We start from the raw sequence: 18,991 nt of genomic DNA on the forward strand, positions 1-18,991 counted from the left end.
AGACTAGCTGTGACCCGTTGGGTCAGTTTAGGCTATAGCTAGCTATGGAATAGCGAATATATTGTGTCAAAAGTATGCGCACTTGTATTTACGACAATCGCCACCACTTTCAACACAAGGAATTACATTTCCTAATATTTGGAAAACTACTTATTTGTGGAAAATAAAAATTGAGTTATTCGTTTTCAGCATACCCAAAAACCTATAGTAATTTTAAAGGAAAATATTAAGGTGGAAACCAAATAAAAATTTACTAAAACTATTATATTCACTGGACAAAGCAGGGGAGGGTAGAGTGGTAGCTCTAGATATATCTAAGGCTTTTGACAGAGTATAGCATGAAGGTCTCAGGAAAATCAGATCATACAGTATCACTGGAAGAATACTTAACATAAATCCTTCTTAGATAAGAGAAAAATCCAGGTTGTTCTCGACGGTCGTACATCTAAACAATATGATATAAATGCAGGAGTACCTCAAGGGTATATCCTTGGACGACCTCCAATCTGTAGTGTAATGGGGACAAAAATGGATGGTCACATTCAATGCTGCCAAGACTAAACTTGTTTCCTTCAATAACTACAAGAAACCTTCAAGTTTAAATTACGTCCCAACAAGATCTGTGGGTCTCAATGAGAACGTAGTTCCTGAAAAATCTTTACTGCAACGATACGCGGCTATTTGTATTGGATCAAAATCCGATTTAGTAAAATTATTCCCATGTGGTATATATATATATATATATATATATATGCATGCATGCAGAAGGTCTACATTGATATTACAATTTGGAACTGGAATGGTGCAATGTTCAAGGCAGGTATTAGAGTTTGGAAATTCTCAAGCTTTCAAGATTCTTTTAATTGTCTGGAATAAAATCTCCACAACGTTTGTTTACAAAATGCCATGTGCGTGTGCAAAGGACAAGGTCAATCAGTATCAACCGAAAGCAGTTTCTCTTGCCCCGACTCCCATTTGCTAAGGATCCTTAAACCATAACTGATCTTGACAAAATGTAGCAAAGTTACACCTAAACCTCAAAAATACCGTTTTCAGATATGAAAGTAAAAAAAAAAGGAAAATGTTCCACCATACGTCTGCGAAAACAAACATGGCAACTAGGAAGAACAATACGGAAATACATCGGATAATCTTATTGTCCTTATATAAAGGATTTTTCAATTATTAATCTAAGATTTCTCGATTAAGAGTAGTTTGAATATGGTTGTGGTTGGGAGGTTGATTTTGCTAGAACGTTGTATTAGAAACTGAGCACCCCTTCCAAATATTGAATTTTTTTTTTGATGTGGTAAATTAGTATCCAATTGATGATAACTGATTAAAAAAAAATTGAAAGATGAAAAGAAAAAAAAAAATATACAAACAACGAGGTATTACAAAAAGGGTGACTGGGAAGCCATCAGGGATTCATCAGAGATGCCCCATGCGGAAATATCTTTTCTCTTCCAGCTGAACAGTGTGCAAATGTGATCACTGAATGGTTCAAAACTGCAATTGAAGCACATGTTCCCATGCGGAAATTTTATAGCAAGCCCCACTCTCCTCAATGGTTTACTTCTACTTGTGCAGCTGCCATTGCTCAAAGGCAGCATGCGTACCGCACATTTAACCGACAAGTTCAGTTCAAACAGACAGCAGTTTATAGAAGCTAGAAGTAATCGTAAGAGAGAAATAGCGACAGTTAAGACAGAATACACTGAAACAACCAGAAAACGCATCGAAGCAAAGAAATTAGGAATCTGTGATTTTTGGGAAACCTACAGTGTAGTAAATAATGGGCAGTCAACGATTCCCCAACTATCAAAAAATCATGAGGTTGTTTGCATGGCAATCCAGAAGGCTAACATGCTTGCCAGTCAGTTTGCTTCAAACTCCACATTGAACCCGTCAAGCCACTCCCTCCCTGACTTCCCTTTGCGGACAGATACCACACTAGATCTGAAAATCACCCCTTCTCAGGTACATGGTATCAAAAAAAACCTAGACACGTCAAAAGCATGTGGACCGACCTCATCCTGGCTGTGCTATTAAAAAAGTGGTCCGCCGAAGTAGCTCTGGTTCTCTTCAAACTTTACAACAAATGCCTTAATGAATCTTGCTTTCCTCACTGCTGGAAAACCGCTTCTGTGGTACCAGTTTTCAAGAATTCTGGCAAAAGAACTGACCCATTAAATTATCGCCTAATTAGCCTCCTCCCTCTTTTTATCAAAATATTTGAGTCCATAATTAATCAAGCTCTAGTCCATCACCTTACGGCTGCTAAACTCCTGATCAACAATTAATATGGATTTAGACAAGCCCGTTCTACAGTAGATATCCTAACTAATCTCTGAACATATATACCGTTCACTGGACAAAGCAGGTGAGGGTAGAGCAGTAGCCCTCGATATATCTAAGGCTTTTGACAGGGTATGGCATGATGGTTTTCTAAGGAAAATTAGATCATATGGTATCACTGGAAGAATACATAATGTAATTAAATCCTTAAGAGAAAAATCCTGGTTGTCCTCGATGGTCGTACATCTAAACAATAGGATATAAATGCGGGAGTACTTCAGGGGTCTATGTTGGAACCTTTATTATTTATAAATGACCTCCCTGATAAAATTATTTCGGAGACGGGTATATTTGCTGATGACACCACTCTCAGGCACGAGTTAAAAACAAATGAACACATATCTAAGGAAATGGCAGAAACATTAGAGAAAGACCTTCAATCTGTAGTGAATGGGGACAAAAATGGATGGTCACATTCAATACTGCCAAGACTAAGCTTGTTTCCTTCAATAATTACAAGAAACCTTCTCTACCACCAATAGCAATGGCCAAAAGCACATTACCTGAAACTACTTCCTTTAAACTCCTCGGCATAATGTTCATAGGGATTATGAATTGGAATAGATATATTGAGAGCATTGCCAAGGCTGCTGCGAAGAAGGTGGGCTCTCTACATGCTAGAAAACTACTTACACCTAAAAGTATCCTGTACTTCTATAAGGCCACCATTCGCCCATGTATGAAGTACTGTCGTTATATTTGGGCTGGTGCATCTGCTACTTGTCTCACTCCTGGACAGGGTTCAAAAGAGTCGCCAACTTGATAGGTCCTGAACTGTCATCTTAGCTTCAGCCTTTGTCCCATTAACGAAATGTAGCATCCCTCTGCCTGTTCTACAAGTACTTTAATGATGAATGCTCTGACGAACTACAAGCACTTATACCCCCTCAATGTGAATACCCCGACAAACCCAACAAGCAGCTAAATCCCACCCCTTCACAGGGAAGATCCTTCGGTGTAAGAAGGAAGCCTACTTCAGTAGCTTCTTCCCCAGAACTGCTAGACTTTGGAATTCCCTTTCAGGATTCTACTTTTCCAACTGTATTGACATGCAGAAGTTCAAGTGTAATGTGAACAGACATCTTGCTACTCATCCCCCTTCATAATATCCGGCAACTTATGTCCCCGATAGTAGCCCCCTACTTCAAAGTGGTACTGTGCCTTATTTAGGGTGAAAATTGAATTGTAAAAAAAAAAAATAAAAAATAAATGCCCTTAGTGTTTGAAGTATTTTTACATGTTTTTAAAATGTTTGGAACTGATGACCCCCTCCCTGTCACCAAACTTGAAAAAAAAAAATGTTAATTACATGTCCTGTTTACCGCTACATGGCCAAGAGGTGGGTGTTCATTTTATGTTAAATTTATATAGGAAAGTGACTCTTCCCACACTCTAGCATTTTGAATTTTTATTATTTTTTAAAGATTACGGCAGACATTTAGGAGATTGCTCTCACCACTGAATTCCACAATTTAATTTTTTTTCATGTTAATCTCAGCGATTACAAACTCGACTTACAGATTAAAAACTTTCTTTCATGACTTATCCTCAGAGATCAGTTTTCAATTATACTAATTTAGGGACCCTGATTTTTCATTTCAAATTTTCCTTGATTCCGTTTTTTTCCGTTTTCACATTTGCAAAATTTAATTTTCCTTAGTTTTTATGTTTATTGAATTTTTAATACTTTTAAGAGAAAATGGAGATAAATTAAAACTTATAAAACAATTCAAACTTTTATTCTATTTGAAAAAATGTTTTTACATTTTGGAATTTTTATCATCACAAAAAGTATTTACAACAAAACTCCAAGTATATTAAAACTACAACTTTTTGCAAAACAGTATTTCAATCAATTCAAATATAACAAAATTCAAACATTAAAAAAATATCACAAATTGAAAAACAGTTCAAAATTTGAAATTTAATATTTTCCATATAAAATTACCAATCAGTAAATCTTTTTTCCAAGTCTCCATTGAAATACAACATTGTCAATTGCTTGGTATTCGGAGGGGTTAGATTTTTTTTTTTTTTTACAAGGAAGTCACCACTTATCAAGGCACAGAGGCCACTCACGGATAAGGGTTATTGGGTGTACAGTAATCAATGGGATGATATCGTAATTGTTAGCAATGGAGATCTGATAAAGTGTCTTACTTAAGGGGGCAGTTCATCAGGAACTTGTTTATATTGGACTTGAAGACATCCAAGTTGTAGTCAGGTGGGAAACAGGCAAACGGAAGAGAGTTCCACAGGCGTGCACTTTTAAAAGAGAAGCTTTGTTCATGGAATCTACGTTTTGATTTAGGCACAGATAAAGAGTGGGGAAAATTACTGATAGTGGTTTCATCTAGATGGGTGTTTTTCATGAAAGACCGGTGAGGGGGGACCAGAGGTTGGAGCTCAGATGAGCATTTGCCACGGAAATAATGATAAAACGACAGACTCGCAACGTCCCTTCTGTGGGAGAGAGGTTGCAGGGGAAAGAAAAGGGCATCCTCCACTAGGCTACGAAGTCTATTTTGTACTCTGTAAAGGTAGGATAGGCTGTTTTTAGCAGCTCCTGCCCAGATATGGCAGCAGTACTCCATCCTTGGACGTACTTGGCTTTTATATAGAGAATTGCATCAGCAGTGAGATATCTACTGGAGCAGTAGAAGGATCCCACTATTTTTCCAGCGACCTTGGCAACAGATTTGATGTACGTGTTCCATTTCAGATCAGGAGTAAAGGTCAATCCCAGAAGCTTGTCAAAACATGGAGCCTCCCCAAGATGAGAGCCATCCATTTCAATTGATGTCAGATGGGGATCAGAGCGTTGATGATGTAAAAATAGAAGCTTGGTTTTAGATGCATTAAAAGTAACAAACCACCTCTTCCCCCATTATACCATGCGCTCAAGATCAGAGGAGAGAGAATCGGAGAGAACTTTGTCATTTACGGCCTTTGATGTGTTGCCATAGATGGTTGGGTCATCAGCATAGATGTCAACGAATGATTTAAGTATGTGTTTTGAGAGATCATTGATGTAGATCAAGAAGAGAGTTGGGCCCAGGATGGACCCTTAAGGGACACAAGCATTAATACTGTGGGCTTTGATTTCTGCCCATCAACCACTACTCTTAGGAGCCTATCAGAGAGAAATGATTAAATAATTGCCAAAACATTTTCAGTTATACCGTAGAGTTCACATTTTTTTATTCATTAAATGTTTATATTTAGAAATTTAATGTTCAACGTCCACACTAGCAACAGGTATCCATATAACTTTATCAGCAATCCGTTTTAGAAGAGGAAATCTGCTCTTATTTGCATTCCAAAATGCTGGTATATTAAAAGGATTTGGCAAGATTTCTTTGCAGTTTACATAAATTTGGAATTCTTCTACAAGTTCAGTAGAAGGATTTTGAAAGTTTTTAATAGCTGCAAATGTATCCATATTGTGATTTCTATATATATACGAACCGCATTATAAAAGTTATACACAGGGTGGGCTTCCAGGTATTTATTCAATGCAGTAAAAAGATAGGCTGAACAATTCTGGGAAGTTTGAGATAACTCTCTGCAGTTTTTAGTTCAAACAGAAGACGGTCAGTTTCAAGGCCAAATGTTCATTTTGATATACCAGCATGTAAATACGGCTTCACATCTTCCATCATATTATAAACACAAGCAAGTATAGTTTCTTCTAAGCTTGTCAAAGCTTTTATTAAACGTGTGCAGTTCTGTGATAAAATACAGATTGAGGTATGATGTAGTCGATCCTCTACTAATTCAAGAATTCTCTCTACTGCAAGTAGATGACTTTTTTCTTGCTTAAAGAATCCTTCATAAAATTGTATGAAAGAGGAGTGATATCTGGCAGCATTAAACCAGGAATTCCATCTGGTTTCACTTGTTCTTTAGGCAAATAATTTTCAAGCCATTTCAAATATCGCTTTTTCGACTGCTTTCTAAAAATGGCTGATTTGACAAAAGCAGTGAGCTGAGTAACATTATTAAATACTGGCCAATTTAAGGATACTTCAACTAGATTTAAAATGTGTGCCAAACACATGGTAGCTATTAAAAATATTTAAGACTTCTCTATGAGCTTTTTTGCCAAATCTGTTACAAAAGCAAGGATCTTTTCAAATTCTGTCAAAATGAGTTATAGCTCGGACACATGCTTGACCTTCTGTTTGATGATTGCATTCTGACAGGGTAACAACATCAATAAGAAATGACTCACCACAAATGTTTGCCACAATATTTAAAATGCTGTGGTCACAACAGTGTTTCATTTGTTATGATACTAATCCATTCATTCGCAAGCTTGGCCTTTAAAGCAGCAAAATGAGAAGCAAATAATTTTGGAAGATGAAGCTCCCTAATACAATTAACACTTGGAATAAAGCCACGTTCCTTACAATATTTTAGTAAAAATGGTCTCATATTATGCACATTTTTAAAAAAAAATCAAGAATAAATTCATCTCATTTGTCTTTACTTTTGAACATTGTTGTAATTGTCTTCTGTTTCACTTGAGATAACTCGGTTGAAGATTTTTTTCTGATATGAACTTTTGATTTAATGTGGTCTTTGATTGTATCAATACTAAAAATATCGACACTAGACAAAATTTGCAGAATAGCATATTGTCTTCTGCATAAAAGTCGTCAAGAAATTGTTCAACTCCAGCTTTTGCACAAATTTTAGATACTGGGGTCATTCTTTTTCTTTTTGGAGGAGCAGATGAAATTTTAAAACTGGTTTCAGCCATTTTGATGTAAAAAATCAGAGAGAATTGCTATTTGCCAGTGTAGGTTTTAAACTGTAGTCCAATGTTTGAAGACAGAAACTTTTTTTCTATATTTCTAAACTGTAATAGGGAAATATACTATTTCATAAAATAAGTTCGACAATAAAACCATATAAATAGATTAAAAATGTATTGCTTTGATGTTGCTCTTTTTCCTTTCATTCTTTTTTAAGTTAAAAGTATTGTCTATAAAACACACTTACACTTAATCAGGGAGACAGAGGTATAATATAATATATAGGGAGGGGAATACTAGGAGTCTCCAATTTTTCAGCTAGTGTATATTTTTTTAAATTTATAACTACATGAAAAATGTATTTAGAATCTGAATTTTTTTTTTAATAAACCTAGCAAAGATCAAAGTATTTACAAAAAAAAAAAAAAAAAAAAAGTTTTTTTTTTAAATGGACTTTATTTTTAATGAAGGCTGTTTATTAAAAAAAGAAAAAAAAAAAATCTGATAATATAAAAAGTAACTTCTCCGACAAAAATAAATCACCAATAAGTGCTTCAAAGAGTCCTCTACGAGAATTCAACTGAATAAATAATCCACAGTTCATAAATTTGGAATTTAAACCAATATTTTCAAAGCCCGGTTTAAAAAATGCACCGAAAATTTAAACAGATCAACATGGAACGAGTTGCCATCAGCAGCAGTATCTAGATTTACAATGCATGGAAAGCCTAAAAGTAAATCAAAAATTTAGTTTTTTTTTTTTTTTTACCTCAATACTAACTTGTGGGGGAAGAATAGAATCATTTTTTCCATTAAGAGCCCCCTTTTAGGTTAAAACTATTGTCTTAAACTCTACTTTCACTTAATCAGTAAGATATAAACAGTGTATTTGGAAGGGTAGAAATATTGTCTTTGATCTGCTTTGCTATACTTTCATAACTTTTTTTTTTTTTTTTTTTTTTTTTTTTAAATATTTCAAAATAAGATGAATATTTGCTAGTTTTTATATGAACTGATTTTAAAATGATTTAATTTTAGGTCTCAAAAAAATTTAGAAATATTTATAAAGAATAAAATTGAAAAAAATAAAAAAATAAAATAACAGGGTTGTCGTTTTATTTATTATAATATTTATACACCGCAAGTATTCAAGTATATTATCAAAAAAAAAGAAAAAAAAAAATCTGTTTCAAATCTACAATTCTGCGATCGCGGAAAATTGGGGTCCTACTAATTTTTATTAAACTCACTTTGTGGCCTCTTATGTGACCGGCGAATATTCCCCATCTAGAAAAAAAAAAAAAAAAAAAAGGGGGTGGGGGCGAGGGAGTAGAGTAAATTTTTTATTTCTTTCCAACTCTGACAACTTTTATAGGTTTTCAGGAATGCTGAAAATGAACATCACAGTAATATCCTATTTTAGTGTCGGAAAATTTTCTTTTTTAAATATTCAATTCAAACAAAAAATTGAATACAAAGTCTTTTGGTTATGAGTAAAAACATCCGACAATTCAGATATAACTTAAAAAAATAAAATCTATATATCTATAAAAGTGTGTGTGTGTGTGTGTGTGTGTGTGTCCGTACATTTCCCTACGCAATAACTGTCAATTTTCAGTCTACAGACTCAAAATTTGATATAAAGGGTATTGAGATTTAGAAAAATCTTTGTAATCCGTTTTTGGCCAGATATTTGGCTGTTAAGAGGTCAAAGTTCAACAATTTGACCTTTGAGAACTCTACCAAACTCCTCCACCAATTTTGGGTATTAACAATTGAAATTTTAGATATAGGTTCCTTGGACATGGAGCTAACTTGATTTGAGCCCAAAACAATAAATGTTTAGGGGTCATAAGAGTCAAATTAAAAAATATTTTACCTCTGTGGTCTACCAAATTACTCAGACAATTTCTGGTCTAAACATTTCAAATTTTACATAAAGGGTATTTAGAGATAGGGCAAGCTTTTTAATCGGTTTGGGTCAAAAATTTGAGCTACCAATATATAAATCTATGTATGTTTGTATGTCTGCCTAAAATTTTCGGCAGAGGCGACACATTTTCACAAGATCAGTATTGTTTTGACGCCGACCCTTCTGACGACAAACACCAAAAAATTGGCTAAAGACATTAATTTCTTCACCCTAAACTGGACACTTTTCTACAGGGAGGGGGGTCACTTTTTTCGCCAATATTTTCGAAAGTCATCCCCTCTTTTTGATTGTCTAGCCTTAATTTAAACCTACGTCACTTCTGGTTTGATGGTGGTCATAACAGCAAAGAGGTCAGGTTTCCCCCCCCCCATTCTTTTCCTCCTTCATGGTACGAGTTCGAACTTGTCTTCCTACTACCACTTTTTTTTTGCTCAACATACACCTCCAAACACCCGGGCAACGCTGGGCTGAAATGCTAATAAATAATATTTGTCTAGTTGAAATTAACTTTGTTTAAATATGTTATTTTAAATTAATGTCAAATTTTTCCCAGTGCTAATATGACATTTATATACAGGGTATACGAGTGTTTTTTAAAATTCTGTTAGAAATCTGTTTTTTGCTCCTTGAACAGTGACAAAATAAAACAAATTACAATAAAGGCCTACCTTTAAAATTCAATACAAATTTTATTCATCCTCGGTTGCAGAAAAGAATGCTCACTTTTGCCTTTTAACAACCTCGAAAAGGTGATAGTTCTTCATCTTCAACAGGAATTAGTAGCTGGTTCATTCCATCTTTGAAGAGAAGAGTTTGCAGCTGTCGAAGGGGTCGATATACCTTCTGATGTAAAGAATCCAACATTGGCACTGAGAGTATAATGTAGCAATCAAAACTTGCTAAAACCACAGGCAGGAGCTAATTCTTGCAGCTTGAGATTTGAAATCCATTTTCTCCCTGGCTTGTCCAATCACGTGACCGAGTATATAAAAGGCGAAATCACAAACAGTCTTTCTTTCTCCCTGCTCTGCCCAACAGCACACATCGCCTTCAGCCAAAGTAAGTATAACAAGTCAATATGGCTCTCTTTTAACTCCCATTTATTTCCACACAAACTTTATCATGCTACAGAACTACTCGTTGATACACCGACACACACCCCACTACAACACGTAAACACACTGAAGACTTTGCTCTTTCTTTCTCCTTTAACCGACCTCCTTCGCCCTAACGACTGCTGGCTGCAGGCATGTGTGAACTGAGCTGTTCTCTCCTCAACAAGCTGGCAATATATTAAATCTATCTTTACACAAGAACATTTCCACCTACTAATCTGTTTCTCGTACACGCTACTAACGAAGATGACAAATAAAGTTGTTTATTAAATGTTAAAATGAGACTTCTTAAATAGTGCAGAAGTCCATGATAAAAGATCATGTTAGTTTGGCAATTCATACCAAGATGAAAGTCTCTAACAAACTTAAATGAAGAGGTGTCTATATTTAGGCATGAAATAAGAGGTCTCAAAGTCCCTAAATGAGATTGAGCCTAATTATTTAGGCATGAGATAAAATGTTTCAAAGAGATTAAAGTTGGAGGCTCCATGCCTCCTGTGGGGAGTGGAGGGGGTGGCGAGTTTCAAAGGTCCCTCTTGTGGTTCGGCTGCTTAAACTGGAGCAGATTTCGCCCATCAGCCCAGTACGAGTTCTTGATTGAAACTGAAAAGCAAACATGCAAAATACAAAAAGTGTGTGAAAGCGAAACGCTTCGCAGTGAATACAATCGGCCAATCTGATTGGTTCAAAACAGTACAATGGGAGGCATGATGTAATTGTCAAATTTCTAACAATTCACAACAAATAATTGTTACCAAAGGCAAGAAATAATTTATTAAAGAAAACCAAATAATTTAAAGAATAAAAAAAAAAGTTTACATGATATTTATTGTTTTCCGCATACTCTTCATTGGCATTTACAGCATATCCAACAAACCTTGCATTTTTGAAAGCTGAACATGACAAGAACACAACTCGTTGCTTGCTGCAATAAGTTTTCTGTGCATAATGTAAAAATTTGCAAAAAGGTCCATTCTGGGAGTAGCCATTTCAGTTTTTTACTAAATTCTTTATTTTTTTTTTGTTTTTTTTTTAAATTAATTTCTTATAGTTGAGATTCTTTCAAACGAGTCAACATAGTTGCAATAGATAAAACGGTAAATTTTTACGTTAAGTCCACATCCACAGTTTTCTTTAAAAATGACAATTTCTATAGGTTTTCAACTATGTTGAATACGAAAATGACATGGTAATTTTGCAGAAATAAGTAGTTATTGAGATATAAAAAAACCGTATTATGCATTGTATTCTTTGGCGGCCCTCTTTTTACGTGTGTGCGCGCTATAAACAAATATACTTATCTACAACAGACAGTGCCATCTAGTGGAAACAAAATGCACTTTTCTGAGACTCCCTCTTCCCCCCTGCCACCTAACAGGAAATATCTGGCAGACCTGCACAAGAGCCCCCCCCCCCAAAAAAATGCATGTTTTACAATTGTTTTAAAGCTTTTTGGGGATGATTATCATAGATTACAGACTTATCATATTAACCGAAAAAAATTTTGAAAACATAAATTTAATGACTTTTAAGGGAGTTGGTTCGGTAAATTTATATGACGTGCCCCAGCATACTATAAACATCTCAACCTCCCTATGTTAAGAACGGCTTTCTGAATTAACACCCCAACCCCGAAAGCCGTTCTTAACATGGGGAGGTTGAAGGGGGGGGGGGGGTTATTCCGAAAGCCGTTCTTAACATGGGGAGGTTGAAGGGGGGGGGGTATTCCGAAAGCCGTTCTTAACATGGGGAGGTTGAGGGAGGGTTATTCCGAAAGCCGTTCTTAACATGGGTGGTTGGGGGTGTTTATACTACGCTGGGGCAAGTCGTTTGATTCTGTCTTGTTTTAAAGTTCTACTTCATTGCTCTCTGACTTACGGTCCATTTCTTTACTGCCGGGTCACATAATTAGAACCCCGTCTTATTAGTCATTAAATTTATTTTTGTTCAACATTTTTTCTGTTAACATGATATTTAAGTCTGTAACCTATGATAATTGTTGAAAAAAAAAGGTAGGAGAAAGGTGAAAAACGCACATTTTTAGGGGGGGGGGATATCGTACAGATCTGCCAAAAATCCGCTTTTCTGAGACTGACACTGCCCCCCCCTCCAAAGAATTGGTCATTTTTTTTTTTTTTTGTCTTTATATCTCGATAACTACTTGTCTCTGCAAAATTTCAATGTGACTTTCATATTCAGCATGGTGGAAAACCTATAAAAATCGTCATTTAAAGAAAATTGTGGTAAATAAAATAAAAGGAGAGAACATTCAAATTCAACACTCCCCCTTAAAATTACTTTATTAGTTTTTCGGTATACTGAAAACGAATATCACATGTAGATTATTGTTTCTCCGGTCATTGGGGCCTGTCAGAGCAATCAAAATTCCGTTTGGAAATCCTTTCAGTGGCCTCAAAAAGGCCAAATTTGACTGAGGACTCTTTCTCAGTTATATTTTCGTCGAATGATTAAAGTTTCATTGATTTCGACCCTGGTCTCCTATTGGGTCTTAGTTTTGTAACAAGTTGTAGCAAACTTCCGAGCAGAAAGATCGCCAGTCAACAGCGGAAGGCTGGAAAGGCCTAAATTTTCCATTAACATTTTCTGCCTCCAAAAATGAACACGCAGGCACCACTGATATTGAAGCGTGCTATGAACAACAAGCCACAAATTTCTTTAAAAATTGTGACTTTTAAAAGGTTTTCCACTATGCTGAAGACGAAAATCTCATTTAAATTTTACAGAAACAAGTAGTTTGCGAGATATAAACACCTGTATTATAGAATTTCTGATAGGCATGCAATGTAAACAAATTCACACAGCAAACGATGTTTCCGACTGAAGTTATATCACTTCATTCAAAATATCAGACACTTTCACATTTTTTTGTTTTCAAGAATTTCATTTTTTTCTTCACTTATATTTCATAAAAAAAAAAAAAAAAAAAAAAAAAAAAAAAAAAAAAATCGCTGACATTTTTCCCCAGTTCTACTTTATAAAAATCTTGCTTTAATTCAAAAATTGTTTTGTTAAAATTGTATTTTCTTGCGCATGTTTTCGGTTTTCAAATATGTTTCTGTTTGGAAAAAAATCTTGTTATTTATTTTCCATGTTACTTGACCCAGATATCTTAATACCTAGAGTTCATGGAAAGTTTAAATGATATTCGTTTTCAGCATACTCAAAAAACAATAAAAGTCATAATTTTAAAAGGTGAGTGTTGAGTTTGAATGTTCTCTCCTTTTATTTATTTTTATTTTCTTGCGAACCTGAAATATTTAGGATAAATCTTTACGATGCGCCCCAGCATATTATAAACACCTCCATGTTAAGAACGGCTTTCGGAATAAACACCCCCAACCTCGAAAGCCATTCTTAACATGGGGAGTTGGGAGATTATTCCGAAAGCTGTTAACATGGGGTAGTTGGGGGTGTTTATAATACGCTAGGACAGGTCGTAAAAAAAATACCTTATTTAATAGCACATACTTAACATGGAGGGGGGATGGTGTTCTGTAAGGTGCCCGGAAAACTCGTCCCTTATTTATTTCATAAGAGACGTGCAGTTTTCCTACCTCGCAAAAAGGTAGTTTTCCTAAATTCGTTTTGTAACTATTCTGTACTTCCAACTTACAAATATCGTAAAAATAATATTGAATTTAAAAGTAAATTGTCCCGGTGGACCTAATGTATAAAAATGACCAATTTTTTTTTTTTTTTTTTTTGGGGGGGGGGGGGGGGCCAGTCTCAGAAAAGCAGATTTTTCCACTAGGTGTGTGTGTGTGTGGGGGGGGTCTTTTTTTGTTTCTGCTAGGTGGCAGTGCCGTCGTAGATAAGTAGATTTGTTTATGGCGCGCGCACGCGCATAAAAAGATGTCCACCAAAGAATACAATGCAGAATATAGTTTTTTATGTCTCGATAACTACTTATTTCTGCAAAATTTCCATACGATTTTCATATTCAGCATAGGGTAAGTGCACTTATTGATCCGTGCTGAAATCATAACGTTATTTAAAAAGCCATTCTTAACATGGGGAGGGTAGGGTGTTTTGTACCTTATTCTATAACCTTACAATTGAATAAAAAAGAAAAAACCATAAAACTTTAATTAAACGGTATCTTTCTACATTAGGTCTACCTTCACAATTTTCTTTAAAATGACTTGTATAGGTTTTTGACTATGCTGGGTGCTAGTGCACTTACTAATCCGCGCGATTTTTAAAATCGTATTTCCAAGTTTAATTGGTATTATTTTACTTTAAGACCCGTCTCACGTTCGTATGTAACAAAATATTCCTTTTGTAGATTTCGGTGTACTAAAAACGAATCTGCAAACAGTTTCCGTCGCAAAAAAAGTTTTCATGATATGAAGAAATTACTTTTTCGAAAAGGGGTGATCACTTTTTGATGTAATTTTAACTTAAAATGAGCACCCACTTTCTGGCCACCTGAGAGAGAAGGGGTATTTTTTTGTGTGTTTATAGGCTAAAGTTTTTTTGTTTGATTTCTTTTGCATAATCCTTGAACTCAGGGATTCTTTTCCATTTCACAGCCTAGCCTTTGTTTACGCTATGCGCGAGCATAAACGAAGGCTGTTAAATGTGCACTCGCGTACCAAAAACTGCCTTGTCACAGTGTAGTATTGGCGAAAAATTAAAATTAGACCAAAAACAAGTAGTTTTCCAAATATTAAACCATGTAATTCTATATGTTGTACGCGCGTGCGACGACCATATGCGCGCTCGCGCGTACAAAACGGCTATCCGTGATGACATAGAATTACATGGTTTAATATTTGGAAAACTACTTGTTTTTCATCTCATTTTAATTTTTCGCCAATACTACACTGTGACAAAGCAATTTGGTACGCGAGTGCACATTTAACAGCCTTCGTTTACGATACGCGCGAGCATAAACGAAGGTTGTGAAATGGAAAATAGTCCCAGAGTTAAGGGGTTAATACCATACAAACGGTAAATTTGCGACGGAAACGATTACCATATTCTTTTAAAGCACACCGACCGCTTACTACAAAAAAAAAAAAAAAACTTTCTTTACGAATGTGAGGCGTCGAGGCGAGCCTTATTCCTTAATAAATAATACCGATTTTTCTTTATTTTTTTTAATTTCCTCGTGTCTTTATTGAAAGATGAAAACAGAAAAAGAAATCGAAAAACCAATAAACACTAAAAAAAAAAAAAAAAAAAAAAAAAAAAAAAAAAAATGCCCCCTCTCAGGTGGCTGGAAAGTGGGTGCTCATTTTAAGTTAAATTTACATTGAAAAGTGATCACCCACTTATCAAAAGGGTAATTTCTTCATATCATGAAAACTATTTTTTTGCGATGGAAACGGTTTGTAGATTCTTTTTTAGCACACCGAACTCTATAAAAAAAAAAAAAAAAAAAAAATGTTATATACGAACATGAGACGGGCCTTAATGTAAAATTTTACCGATTTTTGTTGGAAGAGGGTGGGCATTTTGCAAAAAAATAAAAAAGGTTATAAAGATAAAATAAACAAAAATGTTACTAAAAAGGGGGGGGGGATATGTACGCGAAAAAGTATTATACCGTATACACTATCGAATATGAAAAAAAAAAAAAATTACACCTTTGAATCAGTGAACATTTCATATCGATTAGATAATACCTGATTTCTGATAGATTTTAAAGAGTCAAAACAAGCATTAACCTACTCCCATTTTGTTTGTCGCTAAAAAAAAAAAATAAAAAAAAGTTACTCTTCTACCTACCTGTAGAAGTTTAGGGACTTATTTTAAAGCATGTTATTTATTTTGAAACACAAGTAGAGCGGAAGACAAGAAAAACTGACTAAGAGACTGTTATCGAAGGAGTCTCGATAATCGCTCAAACATCGAACATTTTAAAAAATATTATTAAAATACTATGGCGCACGCAGGAAGCGGTGCCACCCCCTGTATTCGTATATAAAAAAATACGCATTCCTTTTAGAGGGGAGGGGCAGTCTTGTACAGGTCCACCCCCTAACCCTAACGCTGTCACGGTGTTTGTATAATAATACCCGATTTTTCATGTTCTAAGCGAGGACTCAGCAGTACCACTTCTGTAAATAAACGCTTAACACATACACAAAAGCTTATCCAGATAACATATTTTTCGTGTTTATACTGCAAAAATGCTTTATAGTACCTATTTATTTACTATGCCTCCCCACGGGACAGAGTTAGACACCAGGGTCGTTTTTTAACGTGGAGAAAAGGTACAAAAATAAAAATTGTCTCAGTCGTGAAGGATTTCTCCACCGAAAGAGAACAAGAAGTGCAGCATCTGAAGAACAGATACTACACTTTGATCTTGACCAAAATGGTCAAAGTACGCATGCTTTATAGTAAAGTGAGAAAAAAATGCTTTATAGTAAAGTGAGAAAAAAATAACGATATTAATCATTTACATAAGAAGTGGCAATATAATTTTTTAAATAAAAGTAACCGTATGACATTTAAAAAAGACAATTTGGGACATTGAAAACAACCCAAAAAGTTGAGATAAAATTAAAATAGAAATGAAGTCATTTTTTAACAAACGTTACATTTCAAAATAAAAACCGATAAATATCACGTAATAAGGAATCAAAACAAAGTGAAACTCTACTTGTTTGTTTTAACATAACGGGTACAAAAAAAAAACTATTCTGTATTTTTTAAATAAACGGTTTATAATGGCAAACATATTTTACTTACCAGAGCTAAAATCTCTTATGAATAGTTTGGAAATTCTTAACTAATTTATCGCGACAACTTCTCTAGAGTTGATAGTTGGGAAAATTTGAATTTAAACTGATTTCGCGCTGACATGCGCAATAACAAACTTCCGGTTGCTTTCGTTAATGAATGAAATTGCTTTAACGGTTTTTTTGCGAGTCTCTATTTTTAGTTGGTTCTTATCCAGAATTCAACCTAATTAAAAAAAAATAAAATACAGAAAAATCTTTATGATGCATTGATGCACATACCCACCATGATGTCACATTCCAAAAATTACGTAAATTAGTTCACTAGTTTTTTGGGGTTATTTTTTTTAACTCAGTTAAAAAAAAAATTCAAAATTGAGTATTTTTAGTATTTTTTTTTTATTTTAGTATAAATGTGGAATCGTTAACATTACAAGACTGATCTCGCAAATTTTAATTATTATGGACTTATCTGCTCTTGATTTTTTTTTTTCGAGAAAGCGTCGCGAGACAGCCCCTTTTGGCTTATTCATAAGATTTGATTTTCTTTATTAAAAATAAAACTACTCGATCAATTAACATGATGTTTTGGGGTACTTTTACACTTTATCGCCGAAACTGGATACGCCATTTTATTTCACACACCTGCCGTTAAAATGCAAGGGAGAAATCAGTATTTTAAACTATGGCCGAAATTAGAAATAAATAACAAAAACATTCAACTAGATAAACTTCCGGAAAGAACTATGAAAAAAGTAAATAAAGAAAGTGAAAGAGAACATATATTCGTCATTGCTTAATTGGAAAGTTTTTCATGAAACATATATATATATATATATATATATATATATATATATATATATATATATATATATATATATATATGTATATATATGTACATATTATTATTATTATTATTATTATTATTATTATTATTATTATTATTATTATTATTATTATTATTAAAAACAAAAAATGAAAATGACATATATAATTTTAATAAAACAATCGGTACTTATTTTTATAATCATCGAAAACTGTCACGGGACGAAAATGTCATAAATCAATCAATCAATCAATAGATCAAGTATTTTTTAATAAAGAAAATCACTTTTTTACGATTTTTTTTAGCGATTTTTATTGTAAGTTGTAGCCATTACAAACAAAGCTGATTTGGATCTCGGTAGTTCGAATTTAGTTGTCCCCCCCATATGTAAACATGTCAGATCAAAACACAATATCTCGCTTTCTCATAAAATTAGATTTTATTAGTTAAAAGAAAAAAAAAAATATATTTGATCAATTTATATGATTTTTGGAATATGACCATGTTTTATAATTAGGTTGAATTTTGAACTTGCACCTTATATTTTAATTATTTCATAAAGCTTATTTGCCCGCCTCCCAATGCAAGAAAGTTAAATCAGATTTGTTTATACTTAGGAATTCATCTCCCCCCCCCTCCTCCCAAAACGTGGCATTCGGGGTGGGTAAAAAATTTGCTTTGATCGAACTCGTTGGGCTTCGCTTGTGGGACCACCTCAAGTAACTGACAATAAACCAATCGCTCTCCTGAAGGAGGGAGCTAATAGTTGGAAGGATGGCTTCCTGATGATCGAACACTAACAGAACAATATTCCACTCTGGACTGCCAGACTGTTCTTGCCCCCGTCAGATGACAAGAAATCCTCCTAGACTGAGACACGTTTTGTTCTCAATCTAGTTTACCTTTTGGGGAAGATAGATTTTCTCCTCATTAAAAATAGAGCATTATTGTAGATTAATACCCCCCCCCTACATTTTTTTTTACGAAAAAGAAAAGTTATTTTAGACTATAAAGTGGGGGGTCAGTTCCACATTTACAATTTATCAAAAACGATACAGCCTTCCAGACCATTCTAGCTTTTCAGGGCAGTTAATCAAATTCTTTTGTACTTTTTATGTGATATGTGACTTTACGACCTTACGAATTTAGGGTTAGTGATAAAAAAAAAAAAACAATGAGTTAACTGTCCTAAAAAGTAAGAATAGCCTGAAAATGGGGGATAATTTTACATTAAATTTATTATAAGAAACTGATACCCCACTAAATTCTGAATTAATTGTTTTATC

General features: G+C 34.3%; 1 protein-coding gene across 1 annotated transcript in view; it reads right to left on the reverse strand.

The window, feature by feature from the left end:
• The window catches only part of LOC145283610 (uncharacterized), a 67,781-nt gene extending 50,776 nt beyond the window's left edge, over positions 1–17,005 (reverse strand). Inside the window, exon 1 of the mRNA XM_080132552.1 lies at positions 16,890–17,005. The gene's annotated coding sequence lies outside the window, so the exon portion shown is untranslated. The remainder of the gene's footprint in view (positions 1–16,889) is intronic.
• Positions 17,006–18,991: the final 1,986 nt, after the last annotated feature.

The sequence above is a fragment of the Euprymna scolopes genome, chromosome 8 (genome assembly GCF_053919585.1).
Source record: "Euprymna scolopes isolate OS-2025 chromosome 8, ASM5391958v1, whole genome shotgun sequence".
Classification (NCBI taxonomy): domain Eukaryota; kingdom Metazoa; phylum Mollusca; class Cephalopoda; order Sepiida; family Sepiolidae; genus Euprymna; species Euprymna scolopes.